The sequence below is a fragment of the Rhipicephalus sanguineus genome, chromosome 10, assembly GCF_013339695.2.
Source record: "Rhipicephalus sanguineus isolate Rsan-2018 chromosome 10, BIME_Rsan_1.4, whole genome shotgun sequence".
In the NCBI taxonomy this organism is placed as follows: domain Eukaryota; kingdom Metazoa; phylum Arthropoda; class Arachnida; order Ixodida; family Ixodidae; genus Rhipicephalus; species Rhipicephalus sanguineus.
The window spans coordinates 140,494,345-140,514,932 of record NC_051185.1 but is presented as its reverse complement, the minus strand read 5'-3'; the positions used below and the strand labels follow the sequence as shown (position 1 = coordinate 140,514,932).

General features: G+C 48.1%; 1 protein-coding gene across 1 annotated transcript in view; it reads right to left on the bottom strand.

Moving 5' to 3' along the window:
• LOC119372497 (L-threonine 3-dehydrogenase, mitochondrial) overlaps positions 1–11,344 on the bottom strand; it is an 84,945-nt gene extending 73,601 nt beyond the window's left edge. Inside the window, exon 1 of the mRNA XM_037642971.2 lies at positions 11,166–11,344. The gene's annotated coding sequence lies outside the window, so the exon portion shown is untranslated. The remainder of the gene's footprint in view (positions 1–11,165) is intronic.
• Between the last annotated feature and the right edge of the window lie 9,244 nt (positions 11,345–20,588).

Below are 20,588 nucleotides of genomic sequence, written 5' to 3'. Positions count from 1 at the left end.
CGATAGGGACGCGGTGCTTTCGATAGCGTAAACGGTACGGCGCAACCGGCACTACCAGGGGCGGCGCCAAGAGTTTTTTAATTGGGGGGGGGGGGGGGGGGGGGAGGAGGCACCCACGACAAGTGCGTTCCTCCAGGAGGGCAGGGGCGATGGGAACTTATGCGCTATGTTTTCAATACAGTGCTAGTCCTGCTTCATCTGTCTCGTCCTTGTAGTTTTCGCGCTGTTTTTTACATATACGAATGTGTACCAAAAAGCTCAAGTTCGCACGCTTCTCGTTTTCAATATGTTTGCTTTGGGCGGGTGGGGGGGGGGGAGGTGTGGCAAAGGAGGGGCAGTCGGAAAATTTGGGGGACAGCTGCCTCCCGCTGGCGCCGCCCCTGGGCACCGCTAAGAACTAAGCAGTTCGTTCCTTGTGGAGTGAAGCATGACAGCTGCTCCTCAGAGAGTAACTGCAAAGGTTAACAGTGAGTCCTTCAGGAGGAAGTAGTGGGAGTAACATTTCGTCCTTGGGAGCAACATTTCATCATCCGAAAGAGTAACTGCTAAGGAACTAACACTTCATCCTCTTGTCGTTGCTCGCAAAAGGTAGCAATGGTTGTGGTAACGCAGTTACTTCCTCAAAGGATAATAGTTGCCGGGGTTCTACGTCCCAAAACCACGATACGATTATCAGAGACGCCGTGGTGCAGGGCTCCGAAAATTTCAGCCACCTGGGGTTCTTTAACGTGCGCCTAAATGTAAGCACACAGGCAGTAATGTAGCAGATTTTTTTTTCTTTTTTTTGGGGGGGGGAGGGGGAGGGGACGGGGGGTCGCAACTTTCACGTACCATGGCGTCGCCGAGCGGTGGCCGTCGGAAACTCTGTCGAGATTATTGAAATCTTGAACCTGCTTGAGACAGCAAATGTTGACGCTTGTTTTGTCTCGTTTGTGGTCTTTTTGCAACGTTGTGAACGGTCTCGAAATTAGCGTGACACTTACAGCTCAAGTTGAACGGAAAGTAGAAAGAAAAAGAAAGGCAACTGGTTTTACTGCGGGTCTTGATGCTCACAGTCACGGCGTACAGCGAGAGGCAAAGTAAGCCTCCCGTTCAGATTAGCGCCTCAAAAAGTCGTGAGTGGTTAAGCGGGTTAAGCTTAGCAAGCAATTAAATAACCACGGCTAGGGTGGCCACCCTACCAAGGCCCATGAATGTATGTAGCACCCATTTTGTGTCCGAGTATGCTACCTCCAGGGTTACACCTCATGCCACATTTCTCGCGCTTCGTTCCTCCGTTCGACACGGTCGCTGTGCAAACAGTACCGGAACTGATCAGCAATGTGTTCCGCCTCTAGAATATAAGGAAAGGTCCAGTATCATAACGTCCGTCGCATAATTCCACGTCTGGAGCGTCTGTGAAGGGCCTCCGTGACCTTTACATCTCCAGCGCATTTTGTTTGGTATTACTTGCTGATGGCGCTGTTTTTGCCGCCCCTGCCCAGTACCATGTGATTTCTTGCACTTCTCAAACACCGAAAACGTAAAATGATAACCGGAATGCCACTTCTTAAAGGCCAACTCCGGCGATTTTTCGAGGTCGATGGATCTCAGTGAAATTCGCTGGGTACGTTCCTTTGCACGTTTCCGTCATTTATGCCAAATTACAGGCTTGAGACATGCGCAGATTGTTTCCAAATGAATTTTAAAGATTGTCTGCAAACGCCCTCCTGGCTTCCCACAATTATTGGCAACATTGCGTCTGTGACATCAGTGTTGGGAAGGCGGCGGAAGTGACGCAGCCGAGGGCACAGCTAACTTCGGCGCTTCGGCCGCTACAGCGAGCGTCTGCTGTGCACAAGGCGACAGACAGCGTTGGTTTGGCCGGCGCTTCGCTGGTCGTCCCGGCTGTCACAGTTTTCATACTCCGCGCCGGCGTGACCGGCATGCCTTGCACGACTTCCGGTTCGTTCGTAACAACGTCTATGTCATACGGAGACAGTACACTCGGTTGGGTTTCGGTTTCGGTGTTGCGCTTTTTTGCTTATTTAAAATTATTCTCCAATTTGCCGAGTATTTCTGCTATCGGGCCCTTAAAGGAGTCCTGACACAAAAATTTTCGCCCCGAGTTTTCTTGCTGCAATGTGTTGCTGGGGGCCTGTTAGTCATAACACGGCACATCGTTTGCTGCAGCGTGCGACAGATAATTAATTACGAGCTCCTCATTACCGACACAGTCTCAGTTTCGGTTTGACAGAGCTCCAAAAACGACAAGCCGCCGGGTGCAACTATCACCACCTGGCGAGTGAAACGCTCGGTCACGTGAGCACACGGAACAGTGACGCATTTCCGCGCGGTCTGTCGTCGTTGGGCTCATCGTCGTCTGATGGCGACGATTTTCTTGCGGCGGGGATGGAAGGAATTTTCGACGTGGCGAATCACTTCAGGTTTGACCCGCTGGCGAGGAGCGATTCGTCGGGAAGCGCGTCAAAACAGAAATGGCGGCTACGACGTCATCGTAACTTGTACCGACTGCAACGGTTACGTAGGGGAAGTAGGGGGGTCACCTCGGGTCACCTCCGAGGGTGTCAATGCACTAGGTGCGGCCTATAATGCTGGATTGCGCTCGCGAACTTCAAAATTCATATAAAATACCTTCCAAGCTTTATTCGCTGCCGATATTTTGCAGATGGTACACGCACGTACACGGGAATCGATCCAGCAGGCTATCTCGGCCGCGAAATTTTGTGTCAGTACCCCTTTAACAGGAGCGTCTCAGGAACATAAAAGCACCGTTACTTTGACATGGCCAAAAAATCGCCGGAGTTGGCCTTTAAGCGTGAAAATTGCGTCTTGCCGCTGGTTTCTTCCGCTGCTTGCCGACTTGTGATATTCAGCTGTTTTTTTTTTATCACGAAAGCGCCATAAAATCATATTGCCCCTAATCGGACATGCCTCAAGTGGTTCTTGTGCTTCGGTCTCTAGGGGCAACACAGTTTTTTTTTTCGTGTACTTACTCCACTTCGTGCTTTTAAGTGGGCTGAACAGCTACACGGCAGACTGCAATGCAAGCAAAAATAAGATAAAGCACGTCTCCGAGAATGTCTCTGATATTACTGAGAGATTTTCAGTACGACCCCCATCACAATATTGTTCTAAACACACAGCAGGCGTTGCAATGCGCGATTAAGCGTTGCTAGCAACGCGACGAGCGTGTTCCCGTATTTACAATTCCGTGCATATTTATCTTCCTAATGTGGTACCCGACATTTTTTTACTTATTACAATGTGTCTCGGCTCCCGTACTTTCACAAAAACATAAATCGGAGGGCAACTGAAGCGCAAAGTACTGCAGGGTCTTTGCCATACGTGTACGTTCCTAAACCGTCTGCATCGGTGTGATAATCTCAACGACCGCCATGCAGGGCTGGGCAGTATCGTGATACAAGAGTATCGCGATAGTATTTCAGAGATACTTTTGAGTATCTGTATTTCTGTATCGAGATACATTTGAAAAATGTATTTGTATCTCAGTAATGAAATACATTTACGATGTATCGCTTGTATCGCGATAATATGCAAAACACGGGTATCTCGTTACATTGTTTTTTTGTGTCGGAAATGAGTTCAGGCGTGTTTCCAATGGGGGAATGACGTTTTCTTTTTTGTGCCAAGACAAGCAAAGGCGCGCCGCCGGTCGCCGACAGATAGGGCGGCGATGGTTTCCCCTGAAGCACAGAATGGTCCATGCGGTAAAGCGCGCGACGCCGCAGACGGCAGAATCGCGGGGCAGTGTTGTCGGCCTCTGCCGACGAAAGTCGCTGTCTCTCAAGGTCAGTACAGCACGCCTAATTTTTTTTCGGGTGGCAAGCCATTACTTCGCGACCCCCCGCGCGGATACCGCCTTGGAACAGGCTTTGCAATGCTTCGCGTGCGTTCAGTTTTCAAAGCGGCGGCACTTCCAAAAGCAGTTCCCGTAGTCACGGCGGAAGTGACTAGAAGATGGCTATCTTTGACGCGCTTTCAGCCACCTCTCCAATGTCAGGGTGCGTTCCTAATTGATTACATGCGTGAAACGGTCTTTTGTGGTAGCAGGCTCCCCCACCGCCGGAGCCAACTTCGCCTGTTGCGGCTTTCTAAAATGGGTGCTGGTAGCGTCGGTGGTGGTGACAGCTTCATTGAAGCCGACAGGGTCAGACGGCTGAGGATTGCGAAGATGGGGACCGACTTCGGATTCTGGACACTCAGAACAACCCAAGTGAGGGCGGAAGTGTTTCGGTATCTAGATGACCCGAGAAGAGATATCGCCACGCTGCAGGGCAATCCGGCTATGAAGGCGGTATTTATTCACTATAGCACGAATTTGTGCTCGCCTTCAGCGGTAGACAGACTTTTTCTTTCGTGAGTCTTGTGCTGAGGCTGAGCCGACGCTGTTAGAAGACAGCCCATTTGAGAAGCCTAAACAGCAACCTTGTCAGCAAAGCAGATCTTCAAAATAAATGTGTGCTTTTTCTGAATTCACTGTTGTTCATTAGTGATTCGAGTGATTTGCTTAAAGTGTGCTATTTCTAGCATAGCTTAGTTTGTTCGCCAAGTATGTCGATTTCGGTGTCCAATCCTGGTTACTGTTGCTGTAAAATAGTGTATTTTTATTGCAATTGATACTTGTAATTATGTCATTATTACTAATTATGTGCTTTGTCCGACCCCCCCCCCTCCCCTGCAATGTCTTAATGGTGCTGAGGGTACTGTAATAAATAAATAAATGAACTGAACGTTTCGATGCGCTGTAACTTTAATTACAACATTATGCTGCACTAATAAGTGTCTTTTCGTAGTATGAGCATCCTTGAAATAAAAAAGTATTCCAGTATCTGTATCGCTGTAACTGTATTCCGGAATACTTTTTTCGTCTTATTGCAAAAGTATCTCCGAAATATCCCGTTACGTTAAAAGGCAAATGTATCTCAGTATCTGTATTTTAGGCTTCCAGTTCATGTATTTCGTTATCTGTATTCCGGAATACTTTTCTGAGCATCTCTGCCCAGCCCTGCCGCCATGTTGCAGGTACAGTCGCGCAGAATACTTTATCTATGTTCGTGCGTGCGTGTATATCATCATCATCATCAGCCTGTATACGCCCAGGACAAAGGCCTCTCCTATGTTCCGCCAATCAACCCGGTCCTGTGTTTTCTGCTGCCACGTTATACCTACAAACTTCTTAATCTCATCTACCCACCTAATTTTCTGTCTCCCCCTCACGCGTTTGCCATCTACTGGAATCCAGTCAGTTACCCTTAATGACCACCGGTTATCCTGCCGACGTGCTACGTGCCCGCAGAAACCTGAAGACTTACAAAGAGGGTTCAATTTAAATTGAGGACGACGCAGCGAGCGATGGAAAGGAAAATGATAGGTGTAACCTTAAGAGACAGGAAGAGAGCAGGGTGGGTCAGGGAACAAACGGGGGTTAAGGATATCATAGTTGAAATTAAGAAGAAGAAATGGATATGGGCCAGGCGTGTATATATGCACAGGCAAAATTGAAAAAAGTTCAGTTGGGGGGGGGGGGGGGGGCGGTAGCAACCGTGCAGTGCGGAAAAGCTGATGCTCGGGCCAGTTTTTTGTATTTCCCAACGACGTCCCTGCTGCGACATCGCCGGTCGGCCGACGCGCTGGGCATGTCACCGGCAAAAACAAAGTGCGACGTCGCCGCGCAGCTGTTGTTGATAGTCAGGCAAGATGGCGTACCTACACGCAACTCTGCCATCTAAAGGAAGCCCCAGCACTAGCAGTGACACTAGCAGCGCGGTGACCACTCTCCAGTCACCTGTTCAGCCACCCGGGAGGAAATAAACCTTTCTGCAAACGTGCGATACCTTGCGGCAAAGGTAGATCTGTGCTATATCTGTGCGTTGAAAATTGCTCCGCACCTGCAGGCAACGCGCCGTTGTACGAATACGAGGAACGGGCGCGCACGCTCCCAACCCGCGAAGAAGAAGAAGAGAAAGAAGCCAGCAGCGTGGAGGCAGGAACGGGTCGGGCCGGCATTCCAATCCGTCATTACACACAGCTTTCTGGGAGCACGACGGACAGAGCAAAGTGGGACGTTCACTGAACCCGCACGCCGCCAGCCTGCAGAGGTGGCGCGTTGTTCGTAGGAGTATCGTTAGTGCTGCTGTTTAAGCTACCTGGTCACGCGGAAGCGCACACGCGGGGCACGTCCAGTTGCTGCTGCATGATTGTAATGAATTGAACTTATCTATAACAATGTAGCGCAACAATGATTGCGGGAAACCAGGAAAATCAGCTGATTAAACAGCTTGAAAATTACTTCGACTCCCTACACAAACGTCTACATAATGATTGTCTCGCGAAAAAAAAAAAAATGTGCGCAATGCCCTTATACATGGCTCAAAAGAATTCTACTGCATGCAAGTACACTCTGAGAAATTAAGAAGCGTTCGTGTAACACATTCTTTTGAGTACTGACTTGTCACATATGTAAGTACCTACACGTTAACTCTCGTTCGGAAAGTCGCACCTCGCACGACTCTCCGGACAGAGCGCAATGACCTACAAATAGAGTTAACCTGCATCTTTACAGGGAGTTATATATGTGGCAAAGCAGCTACTCAACACAATGACTAAAGCGCTCTTCTTTTTTCTTTCAGTGCTGCACGCACACGCAGCAGTTGAACGCACAAGAAAGAAACGAGACGGTGTTGTGAAAGCAACTGTATGTAAAACTGATAGCTTAGTGGATGGAAACTAGAAAAAAAATTACACCACCTCCCGCTAAAGGGGACCATGAGGCGATGCGAAGCCGGAGCACTTGCACGATCGCGTTCCGTTGGCGTTCGTTGGGCATGCTACCGACCTCGCGTCGTGGAACGCGAAGAGGGACGCTACGCGCATCGTATCTTACATCTAGCCTGGCCGTTAATTCTCACAGGGCGAGCGGGGAACGCGGTCGACAGGCGGGCGAGAGGGGGGCAGCGTAGGAGAGGAGAGAGAAGGGGAGGGGAAGCGCATGCGCTCGAGCTCATCGCGGTGTTGCGCAGGAGAGAATTTCGGCATGTCTAGCCCGCGTTTCAGAGGAAGAGTGGAAAGGGGGAGGGGAGAGGGGTATGGGAGAGGGAAAGTGGAGAGGTGAGGGGGAGTGGGAAAGTGGAGAGGGGAAGGGGAGAGGGTGAGTGGAGAGGAGGTGTGTGGAGAGGGTATGCGCATGCGCAGTAAGGGTGGTCACGCCGCACACCACCACCACCACCACCGCCGGATTGAGCTCGACCTTAAGATACTTCGCATCTAAAAAGTAATGAATTAGTTCAACTTTGGAGTTTCACGCACGCCAAAACCACGATATGATTATGAGGCACGCCGTGGTGGGGTTCTTGACTGCTTGTTGTTCTTTAACATGCACATAAATCTAATTACCCGGGTGTCCTTTCACCTCGCCCCCATCCAAATGCGGCCGGAACTCACGCTTAGCAACGAGACAACTTCGCCACCAAGGGTTCACGGGGCTTGGATACAAAACATAAATAATTAAGAAAAGGACAAAGAGGGCAGATGCTCTGTACCACGCAAAAATACTATGTCGGCATGCGCAAAAAGAGCATGTCTCCAAAGCAGGGACCTATATTAGCAAAAGAAAGTTTCCTTTAGGCGTTCCATGCATAAGAATTGTGAGAATGGCTTGATCATGTTCTAACGGCCAGCTTTCGAGAAAACCGACGCTATATTCACAAGAGGTCCGTCGTGCCGTTAGAGACTGTGGAAAGCGACCGCAGAAAAGAGCTTCGAGTTCCTCGAAATGACAGGACATTCCTGAATGAAGGGGCATCAATTATGGCGATACCCTTACACGATTTTACATCTTCACCTCTGCATTTATGCAAATAAATGCTGTTTTTTTTTCCTTCAAGTACACAAGAACTGTTAGAGACGCTACTTCTGGCATGCATATGTACAGTTAGCGTCAAAAGTGTAAGGACCACGAGACACAAGAAAAAGCTCGATATTCGCGCTGCTTCGGCAAGTAAGCTGGAATCTATACTTCTGGCCTGTTCCAAAACCGCGCGAAGAACATGTGCTGTGCAGTTTATTCGAATACAGTCACAAAGTGCTGGGAAAGTTTTCTCAGATTTAGTGGTCTCTAAACTTTTGACGTCGACTGTACATAACAGTGACATTTAAATAAAAAGAAAAAGACGCAGGTTAACAACTATATGTTTGCGCGAAACGCACGTCAGCACAAATAAGAACTTGTTTACCGTAGAACCCATCGAAAACAATATTTTTTTTTTGTCGCATTCCTTACAAATTCGCCCGTGAAATCTTCCTTGAAGGGCGATTACGACCCTGAGACGCGTTTCAAGTATGCGAAACAGTGCCACATTGAATGCGGCGCCCATAAACGAAGCCACTAGTTTTCGAAGTCGGCGCGTCCGTGCCACGAATGTTAAACGCCCTTCGATCGCGCAGAGTGAGTACTAATCGAGTGATTGGACTAGTCGGTGGAGACGTATCGTTTTATTCTTTGGTTCTGCAGGGTTTCTGTTAAATAACTGTATAAAACGACCTTACCCAGCCGAGACAGTTAAGCGCTCCTTTTCGACTGGCACATGATGTAGGTTTTCTAGCTTGGCATTAATGAGATTAGAGTAATAAAATTGCTTTTTGCCGTAGTGAGCAATGTAATGAATTACGAAAGAAAAAGGTTACGCGAAAAAAGGACACATTCACATGGAAGGGTCAGGCCCGCGGCCAGGAATTTTTTTCGGGGGGTACTTGCTGAAAACCTTGACTGTTTGAGAAAAACACGTATTTTCATTACTTATTTTTGGTAAAAACACCTACTTCACCAAAATTTCGGGGGGGGGGGGGCTAACCAGCCTCACCCCCCCCCCCCCCCACTACAGGCTGGGAAGGGTACGTGGACAAGCGCGGGGTGTGGTGCTTGTCCCCGACCCGTCCTTGTTACAGTGTCTTTTTTCTCGCAACCTTTTTCTTTCAAGTATGCATGGCACAATAGGCCAACAGCGGGTTCTACTAATGAATTGCTTTTGCGTAATTTAGAAGCGTAGCTCCTTGCTTTCCCTATATTTCTTTTGACTAAAATGCAACATGTCCGCTTTCCTTATGGCATAAAAATTTGATTAGGAAGAGAAAGAAAAACTTGATTGCACTTAGCAACGTAGTCAAGGGTTCGACGAAATATAGTCTGGCGAGGAGCAAACATTGTAGAAAAACTGCACCGTCGCCAAAATCGCCTGTACTGTTGAGAATAATGTCAGTTCAATTCAAAATCAGGACCAAGAGAAAACTATTTAATACGGCATTTCGAAACCCGCTCGGGTTTCTCGTTCACAATGAAGCAAAAGTACAAAAAAAAAAACGCTTCCTTTATAAGTCGTGGTTAAATTGCGCAAGGCATGTAGCAAGAGTATGCAAGATGCGTGCGCAGAGTAGCCACTACTTAAAGGACGGGTTTTTTTTTGTGCTTTCGCTTCACTGTGAATAAGAAACCCGCGTGGGTTTCTTTTGCCCCTGATTTTGGCGAGGTCACAGTTTTTCTAGGACACTTAGCAAAGTGTAGCGCGACTGGTGGTCGGTACAGTATTCGACGCCAATTTTAGGCGCTGCGACACAGCGCGTCGCTGGTGTTCACGCGAACGCAACAACCGGTCTTCGGCCCTAAAAGGCTCATGTAAAACGTGGCTAACATGGCGGAATCGTCTTGAGTTTCACACGAGTGACACTTGTTGGAGCCGTGTTTGCAACCTGTCTTGTCAACATGCGAGTGTTCTAAGGGAGAAGACGAAAGGTTTGTAGTGTCTAAAACGAAAAAGAAAACGGCATAGAGGATTGTCTTTCCATTAGTGAGAATTCTTTTTTTTTTCTTAGATTCCCTCAGTTCACACAGGTCAATGCATCTGTCAAAAAGACAAAAAAAAAAAAAAGAAGAAGAAAAAATGGGTAGCGCAAACAAAGTGCTCTCGACCACAGGATAACAGAACGAAATATTGTCAGCATTGAAAGGCTTCGCCTTCACTACCAGACACGCGCAAAATGCCCGGATAGTGTTTGTGTCCACAATTAATTGTTTACAACCCCTCCCTCCCCACCTGCAAGAAAGAGAACCGAGACGGCCATTGTTAACGTATAGAGAACATCACGACAACGGCTTAATAAAAACTCTGACGTCAGAATTACTCGTATAAGAGAAAAGTTCAGTCAGGCTCGACACCGGGCATACACTGGAGGACGTCTATGTCCGCCCAATGGCTGAGTGTAAAGTCCCTAGATTTTTCCTTAGACAGGTAAAAATCTAGGGACTTTAGCTGAGTGCTTACGAAACAAAAAAAAAAAGGAAAGCTTTCAGAATACAGTTCAGATATGTAACACAGCTGCCAACGACCGCCGAACGTCATCTGTTTCTTGAAAAAAAAAAAGAGAACTTTACCAACCATATTCGTTACCCGATCAAGAACAGTATGACATCTGTTTTAGAGAAATAATAGATTAAAGAAAGCGTACTTTATCTCTACCATACTTCACCTGATTTAAATATGGAACTTCAGTGACAAGAATACGACCGTGCCAGATAAGAAGGGTCCGGCCACCACGAACACGTGCGACATGCCGCAGTTTCGCTAAGCTTACGCTTTATAGACAATCGGCTAAAACTGTATGAAAAAAAAGAAGAAAATGTGTGGTTTTACGTTTCAGGACTGCGACATTATCATGAAAGAGCCATAATTGGAGACTCTGTGTTAATTTTCACCACCTCGGATTCGTTACCTTGTGTTCGTGCATATCGCCCCCGTCGAGATGCGGGAGGCAGGCAGCCCTGGCCGGTAACCGCACCCTCGCCCACGTGTTTATCAGCGCGACGCTGTAGCCACTACAATTAGCCACCACCACGGTGGGTTAATATCCGAAAGCATATATCACAGCAATTATGATTTATGAATCATCGTCACTTGATTAGCGTCAAAACGGGCGTCTGCTAGATACCGGCAAGCTGTTTCTAGCAGACGCTCCTCATGTGCAAGTAGCAGACGAACGTGGTAGCCAGTTCTCGTGACATTCAGACGAGGGGCAGACGGTACACGGGTAGAGAGGCGACGGAATATTAACAAGCGCCGGCAGGCAATTACGCAAGAAGCAATGGGACGCACCTTCTATTGATGGTCTCCTCGAAGAATCGATAATCCGCGTCACACACGCCGTTTCCCGGTCACACCTCCCGTCTCTTGCGTACACGTACACAACACACGCACACCTCTCCGCCTTCCGCGCGTTGCGCCGGCCACGCTACCGACTACGACGTCCTGCGCGACTCGCTCGTCTACATCGAAAGAGCGTCCTTGAGGGACTTCACGGCGCGATGGCGTGAGCGACGTTTCACTCGCCACGAGAGGGGCTCTCGAGCGGTGGAACGAAGCCGGTTGTGAATCAGCGTTGTTCGGTACATCCCCCCTCTCCACCTGCCATACCTCGTCATGAATCCCCCACCCCCCCTTCTCTGCTTCGCGTACCTCTAAGGTGAACTCAAAGCACAGCGAACCAAGAAACGCTAATGACAGGTAGATGATTGTAGGGTTTCGCGGGCAGTTGGAAGGGAGAATTCGGCCTCACGCTGGATCTACCCGGTGCGTTCTGGGAGCCGGGGAGGCCGCTCTCATTGTTGTAGTTTGAAAAAAAGTGCGTTGCACCCCCCACACCCCCCTTACTTTCCCCCTTGTTTGCTACATCTTAGTTTTCTTCGGGGGGGGGGGGGGAGAGGGGGGGGCGGTGTAAAGACCACGCTCGCAGCTTGCTTTTTCGTCTGATCGGCTCTCGAAACACCGTCCGTTTGTGCGCGTAGGAGCAAAGGGCATTTGGATTGGAGACCCAACTACTCATGGTAATGATGATGATACGCGGCTGGATCAGACACATCATCATGAGCACTTGTTGCTGGGCTTGTCAGTTCAAACTGGATTAAGAGCCATAAACAATATGGCCGCTTAGCGCAAATCGACATAAAATGGGGCGAGGCGCTTGGAAGGGACAAAGTGAGCGCTAGCGGTCGACTGTTTACTGTGCAAACGGGCACAATGACTTCACAGCAATGTCTGTACTGCGCAGCATACCAACAAACGTTGTAACGGGCGTTACGGCTGGTGATACAACGCGTGTTCGAAGTCTTTTCTTTTTTGTGTGCTGTGCAGTGCAAAAAAAATTGCTATGCAGTCAACGTACCCGTTTGCGTAGTAAACAGTTGACAGTTAGCGTCCGCCCTGTCCCCTTCCCTCTCATGTTGATTCGCGCTAAGCTACCATTACGATTATGGTCCGTGGTACAGTACTGACTGTCCCAGCAACAAGTACTCATGATGATGATGATGGAGCCGCACATTAATCATCTCCATCGAGGAAAATGGCCAAAAGCCTTCTGCTATGCGTCCGCACATGCAGACGGCCTTTCTAACAGACGAATGAGCAAGACGGAAGAGATTGCCGTCATACGTTGAGCTCGATAAGTATGTTAACGCACCGATCAAGCGAGAAGCCCGGTGATCTGCATAAACTATAACCCGCGCCCGTTGCGTGCACGCGCCCGCGCGATCCAGAACGCGTCGTTTCGTTCTGTTCCAGATGGCTGGCACTCCTTGTTGATATTTGTTATGTTTTCGTATGCCGGCCACTGTTTAGGAGGTGTGCATGCATTCATGAGATGCGGCGCGTGAAATTGCGTTCGTCGTTGAAGGCAGGCCCTCACTTCCGACTTCTCTAACGATGAGACTTCCGGCATTTTGTTCGTTTGGTTGTTTTTTTAAGCTGCAGCGCTACAGCAGATTTTCCTTGGTCGATGAGCGTGTCGTTGTTGTTGTCATAGGCGTGCGCAGGGTTCTCGATTACAGGGGGGTGGGGGCAAGTTGTCAAGTTGGTCAAGTTCGAAAGAAAAGGAACTCCGCAATTGATGCAAAAATGAAAATAAAGCGATTATGTGCATCTCGCGACGGCCTGGAATTGCTCCCCGGCTATCTGGTGTAAGGGCGGGAAGTAGTTATTTGAATGCATTCAATGCAACATCAGGGAGCCACCATTCAAAAACCACTCGTAGCCATAACCCTGCGCATTAAAAAAAATGACGTGAAAGGTCCGACTCAATGAAGGCAGGGGGCAGATTTGGCGCTCCCTTTTTGATGACTTGCGGGGGCGACCGCGACCCCCCCCCCTCCCCCCTCGTGCGCACGCCTTATGGTTGTTATTGTCTTTGTCGTATCCGTCTTTCATTTTCTCCATTTCAACCACCTCTAATCGGGTCTTACAGGCATAACCGATCGGCTCGGCAATATATGACGCAATACCTGCGTGCTCGCCTGCTCAGACCGCGAATCTATTGCATCATCCAGTACATAACAGTCACGGAGAAGCCCGAACGGGATGGGTGAGTCAGTGGCGTAGCCAGAAATTTCTTTCCGGGGTGGGTTCAACGTTCGTATGTGCGCGGGTATGGAAAATTGGAAAATTTCAGGGGGGGGGCGAGGTGTTGGACACCCTGTAGCATGTAGTGGAAAATAGTGCGGACCCATTGCTTTTATTCGTTATTCTTAAAGGTACACTACCGATATTTCTCATATTGGTAAATTTCTCTATCACAATTCAAAATCACCGCGCTTCTGCCGCGAGAAGACGCGTGGTAAGCGAGAAAAGGCGCGAAAAGAAATGCGGGTGGCGACGTCACCTTGAAATTCCGGCACCAAACGTTGTGACGTCATAGATTTTGAGGGCATCTGTTCTGCGTTGTTCCTAATTTCGTTGTGCATATGTCGCCAAAATACCAAAAATACGGTTTGAAATCCGTGAGTTCACGTGTGGAGATTTCGGCACGAGATTTCAAAGTGAAATTTTGACCTCTGTTTTCCCCTCTATTAATAAAATTATGATCGTCAAATTAGCGATATAGAGTTCTCAGGGACAATTTATCAATCCAAACAGATTAATTGTTTCACCTTAATGTCCCTTTAATACCTTCGTCTGTTTCTGATATTATTAACAGCGAAACTATTTCAGCTAGCCGCAATGTGCGGCCTATCAGAAAACCATATCTTCGTGAATGGGTATGCGCCACAGAATTCTGGCAGATCCCGCTACTCACCGCAACGGCGTGGCCTGCAGTAACCCTGAGGACGAGTACAGAGATAGAGAAAGAGAGAAAGAAAGAAAGAGAGAGAGAGAGACGGAAAGAAAGATATAAAGAAAGAGAAAATTCTTGCGGAAAAAAAAAATTCTTCACGAGGCGGGATTCGAACCCGCGTACCCTCTATCCGAAGGTGAGCGTCCAAACCACAATCGGCTATCCAGGCACGCTAGCGGAGCATAGCGCAGCCTTGTATAGCGTTGCAAGCGGGTGGGAAAGGGAAGTGAACGTGAGGAGGAGAGATGTGATGGTGAGGAGGAGAAAATCCCACTACTCACCATTGGTTCAATGAGACAATGAGAGATAAAAATATCGAAAGAAAAATAGAGAGAAATAATGGGAATAAATACATAAAAAGATAGAAAGACTTGGCACGACTAGTGCGAGTCTGCCATACTAAGGAACGGGAAAGGCAGCGGCGGCTGCGAGAAGAGCCCGAAGCGATGGAAGCCCTTCGCCAACAACGACGTGCCCGTATATCTATGAGAGGTGCGAACGCTCGGTTCTGGAGTTTGGACATCCGTGTCGTGACTAACCCAGCTAAAGCCTAGCAACAACCTATAGAAGCAACCAGATTAGACTTCAGAATCATCCAGCTGCTATTTCAAGGCTTGCGCGACTTAGTGCAAGCTTCGCCAAATTTTCTCAGGATATTTCCAATTTTAACAGGGAAGCTTTTTATGCTTGCGAAAACCCCGTCCGGCGATAGCAGAAAGCTCCCTAAAGCCATGGCATCTCGCGTCGCCTAGCAACGCTTTGGAGGAGGGACCACTCGGCTATCCAGGCACGCTAGCAGAACAAGCATTTATGGGAACCATAAAATTGCGTTGCTATGAGGGAGAGAACGAGGAAGGTATAGAGGGAAACAGAAATAGATACAGAGAGAGAGAGAGAAAGAAACACACAGAAAAGGGACAGAACGAAAGAAAGCATAGCATAGCATAGCCATGTATATTATAGTGCGGCAAGGAGGTGGGAAAGCGAAGCGATGGTGAGGGAAACGAGGGGAGAGGGTAAATCATAGCATAGCCGTGTATGCTACAGTATAGAAAGGGTAGCGAGGATGAGGAGGAGTGATGTGAGGGTGAGAAGGAGGGAATGGAGGAGGGGAAGGCCGCCAGCTCCGCTGATTCGTCAGTCACTGGTGCGTATACCTGCCTCAATTTTTTCTTACTGTGTCGTGTCTTTGTTTTCCTTTATTTCTTTCTGATAACTATATATATTGCACTGACTTTGAGTTTCGTATTAATATGTAAGTGCTCACGTATTCTTCCCCTCCGGCTCGCACCCATATTTGGGTCTGCAGTTTTAACAATAATAACTTCTGGGGTTTTAACGTGCCGAAACCGCGGTATGAGTCCACCAATTCTTGGTGGACCCCGGTATGAAACACTTTCGTGTTAAAACAAAGCGCCCTCTTATTAGATATGCTGCGCATGAGCGACCAGTCGTTCCATCAGTATCGTATGCAGCCCGTCTCTCGCCGCCAAATGTATCCGGAATGTGCACGGACACGTGTTGCACACAATAGCCTGGGATCAGAGCCACGAGCTAGGTCTCTGCCACTTGGCCAAGATTATATGGTCCCTTCTACGCTGTCATGGTGATTCACTATTATAACGATTATGATTCACTGTTATCGCACTATAGCACGATAATACGCTATCGCACCGTCTCGTGGAAAAGCCAAGCTGTAACCCGTAACCGGCCCACTTTATAGCCCACAAGAAATAGGCCGACATACTGTTAGGAAACACGGCTGTCAGTCGGGGACAGTCGTAAAGATTCGCATTAATAAACAAGAAAATATAAATAATTGCGCCCCTTGATCTTACACCACAAATTACCATCGTGAAAAGGCCTATGCAAACCGACGATCAGCGTAGACGTCTTCTGGAACAGCGCCGGCAGAGAAGGAATAATGGATTTCTCTATGCATGTGAGCGCGAACAGACAGACAGACAGACAGACAGACAGACAGACAGACAGACAGACAGACAGACAGACAGATAGATAGATAGATAGATAGATAGATAGATAGATAGATAGATAGATAGATAGATAGATAGATAGATAGATAGATAGATAGATAGATAGATAGATAGATAGATAGATAGATAGATAGATAGATAGATAGATAGATAGATAGAAGGGTACAGACAAACTTTACACGAACACCCTGCGAATCAAATTTATATGGTCATCGAGCGACTATTCATAGAGAGACATACTTTCGTTAAGAGCGGACACTCCCGTAGGGCTTTGCGGCCGAGCTACTGCACAAAGCTTTACTACTGCATTGCTGTCAGCCCCAGGAACGGCTGTTGGGACCGGTTTGGGACGATCATTGTCATGAACAAATAAATGAATAAAACAATAAATTGATTTGAATTGGAAACCGTTTATTAAGAAGAAAGCAATTTGAGAAGCAGGTGGGTGGGGCCCCTAGTCCAGGGCTCCACTGGCGAGGTCTCCCACTGCTCCATTCTGAATTTAGCACCGGAATCTGAGGGGTGTTTATTTTGGGTTGCCTTAGTTCATATTCCCACGTAATGTGAAGGTTTTCTTTCCGGTGCTGGGGCTTCAACCCACACCCTGATGCTCCGAAGGCGATTGCCTTTACCACCGGGCTACAAACCCACGCCTGATGAATGTGAATACGTGTATATCAAAACCATATGAATGTCTTATAGCCGCGGTGGAAAAAGAAACTCAGAAAGAAAACACTTTCTACGCACGCTTCATTGAAATTTGTGATACCGCCTTAAAAGCCCTCCGTAGGACACGATGCAGAGCCAACGTGGAGCATTATACACGTCAATAAAATTTTTCTTTTGCCAAAATTTAATGCCAATTTCACGTTTGTGTGTTCCTCTGGATATGGCTGTTACAGATGCTGACTAACGAGTTCAGGCATACACACGGGGGGGCCCCAGGATTGGGGGAGCCGGGGGTAGTTGTATAGAGGCAGGCCCGTAGCCAGCACCCCCCCCCCCCCCCTCCGCGGTATTCTGATGGTGAGGGGTGTTTTACCGAAAATAAATAATTGAAATGAAGTGTTTTTCTAAAATAATCAAGGTCTTCAGCAAGTGCCCCCCCCCCCCTCCCCCGAAAAAAATTTCCTGGCTACGGGCCTGCTTATAGGTGCTGTGTTTTGAGTATGTTTGCTCTTTGCGGGTGGGGGGGGGGGGGCGATGGGAGTAGGCGGAAATCTTACGGAGACAGCTGCACGCCCCCGCCCCCCTCGCTGGCGACGCCCCTGTACACACGTTGCCCTATTCACCAGAGTGTTGCTCGAGTGCATTTCCTTTTCCAGCTCTCGATCACGTCAAGCTCTTTCGTCGAGCTGCGATGCACTTGCGAGCAGCGCATGTTTTGCAGCCTCCGGTATGCAGCCGACGCCAGGATCTCGTCCGATCCACGGTCTGCAGACGGGATCCCCACAGGAAAACCGCCCGTTTCCCAGCTGCGTTCAACTTACGAGTGCAGTGGGCGAGAGGCGGTGTTATCGCGATTTCACGCGAACGCCAGTTAAACGTAAACCGATGTATATCGTATAACTCGGAGCTGGGCCTTCTCCCATCCGCACGGGCTGCGTAAGCACGTCGCAACTACAAGTGCCAGCGAATACCCTCGATATTGTCAGGAGAGGCCAGGAGGAATATATATATATATATATATATATATATATATATATATATATATATAGAAAAACAAGACGGTGCACGTACGAGGAAGCAATATTTTATGCCTAACGTTTCGGCCGTGGCACGGCCTTCGTCAGAGAATGGCGAAGGCCGTGCCACGGCCGAAACGTTAGGCATAAAATATTGCTTCCTCGTACGTGCACCGTCTTGTTTTTCTATATATATATATATATATATATATATATATATATATATATATATATATATATATATATATATATATATATATATATATATATATATACATTCACAAAGAATACATCAAAGAGTTTTTGCAGTGCCCCGAGCCATTCAATCACAATAAAGTAAAGAAAATAGTCTAAAAGGCTGGGCTTACCATTTTTTCACAGAAACGTACCCACAAACAGTTTCATTAAACCCGACGGGACATTCCAAAATCGAAAAATGGCACTCTTCCAAAGGCTATCGGCTTGGCATTTTCGACAAGAATGCAGCCGCTTTCGCGGTTTCGTCCCGGCCGCGGCGGTCGCATTTTTGATGGAGGCGGAATGCTATGGAGGCCCGTGTACTGTGCGATGTCAGTGCACGTTAAAGGACACCAGACGGTCAAAATTTCCGGAGCCCTTCACTGCGGCGTCTCTTATAATCATATGCTGGTTTTGGGACTTAAAACGCCAATAATTATTATTAAAGATGCAGCCTCCACCGATATTATTAAAATTCGATGAGACATTCAAAAAAAACGCCAGTCTTGCGAAGGCAAGAGTGGTGTTTTTCTTACCGTTTCTTACGTTTAGACTTACCGTTTTCTTCAAAAATGCGGCCTTGAGCGGCTTTATTAAAATGCGATGAGACATTCAAAAAAACTTTGGAGGACGCTTGAGCTTCGCCTTCAAGAGTAGAACGCGACAGCGTAATCGGGCCCCGTGTGCATCGCTTTTCAACTGCCAGCCTGGCTTCGGTTCTCGGTGCATGCCTCCCTGAACCGTGCCTCAAGGACACGAACGTCTGTGCGCGTAACATTAGCCGTTTCAAACTATCCTAGAATGCCTACTGCAAGTACAGTTGCGAAGTGCCCAGTACGCCACAATTCTTCCTTTTTTAAGTTAGCGAAGCACCCACTATGCGTCCGTAGGTGCCACGCGCACTTGCGCAGCTGCACACTTTGTAATGGGTGGGCCGCTTTAAACCACCCACTCCTTGCGCAATTCACTTGTTTTGACGCCTGGTGCGATTCTACGATTCTGCCACGCAATATTACATGCATTATAGACACTCCTCCCACTGCGTGACGTTCTTATGGCGTATTTTTTGAGCGGCAGTTTCGGAGCACTAGCCGGTAGAGGCCGCCTTGAGTATTTTGTTCGCTATGTATGCTAATTACACACATTTGTAATAAATACCATGAAAGAAAGACTAAAAAAAGCACTAGCCTGGCTCCGTGGTAGATTACTTGCTTGCCACGCAGAAGGCCTGGGTTCGATTCTCACTCGGACCGAATATGTTTTATTTATTTATTTGCACATATCTCGAATTTTCGCTCAAGGACAACGCCGATTTTTCGCTCACTACTAACGACGCTGTCGCCGACGCCGGATTTTTTGCGAAACGAGCTCTTTAAATCGAAAAATATAACTATTGCAAAAGCTACAGCCTTACCTTCTTCGTCAGAAATGAAACCTTGACCGATTTTATTAAAATGCGATGAACCATCCAAAAATCGAACAACACCACTCTTGGAAAGGCTATAGCTTAGAAGACAAGTTGGGCGAGTTGGTATTCCATTATCATGAACACTGCGCGAAAAACGTGGACGAAGTGGCTTGTGCTGTTTTTGTCTCCCTTCGTCCACGTTTTTTGAGCAGTTTTCATGATATATGAAATACCAACTCGCCCAACAAGCCATTCTTCTAAGTTATATTAGTAGTTCGCTGGGCTCCTTTCAATGCGCTTGTGCTGTTCTTGTCTCTCTTCGTCCACGTTTTTGCCGCAGTTTTCATGATAAAAACTATAGGTTTACCTTTTTCGCCAGAAAAGCAGTCTTGACTGATTTTATTAAAATTCGGCGAGACACGGAGGAATCAGAAAATGCCCAGACAGGGGGGGGCGACTTGGCGACCGTGTCTGGAGTGTTGAAAGTGGTGCCCTCCTGGGTGTTGTGCCCAGGAGGGCACCACTTTCAAAGCCTATGTCCTCTTTTCCAGGCGTTCGCACCGTTTCTACGACAGCGAGACGAAGACATAACACGACAGTGCACCGACCGCCCAGACAAAGCCTTCTCACCAGAGCTCACAGAACAAACCCTCACAGCGTGGTCTTGGAGGCACGACTCTCTTAAATGGACTCGGGAAGCCAACTGGCAACCCTAGACTAGGCCCGGCGAGCTGCGGCAACCAGTAGAACCCTACCAAGCGGGCACCTGAGCCACGCAGACTTTTGTAAAAACAATGTTCCTTCTTCTTCGATACCGGCGAACGGTTCGGCGAGTGCGGGTGCGCAGTCATCGCTGTGTGTCAGCATCAGGGTGAGTCTCTTCAAGTTTAAACATCGCGAAAGACAAAAACACAACCCTTTTGCTGCGTCTCTTGGCCAACTGCTTAGAAGCCAAACTCGGGCATTCCGGCGGCCGTTGTCTTCCCCGTCGCTTTCGGAGTCGAACCGCCGTTTCCTTCCCTTCCTGCCGCACTTGGAAGGAAAGTACTCGCACCACGCCACGGGCATCGTCGACTCCGCACTTCTCTGGCG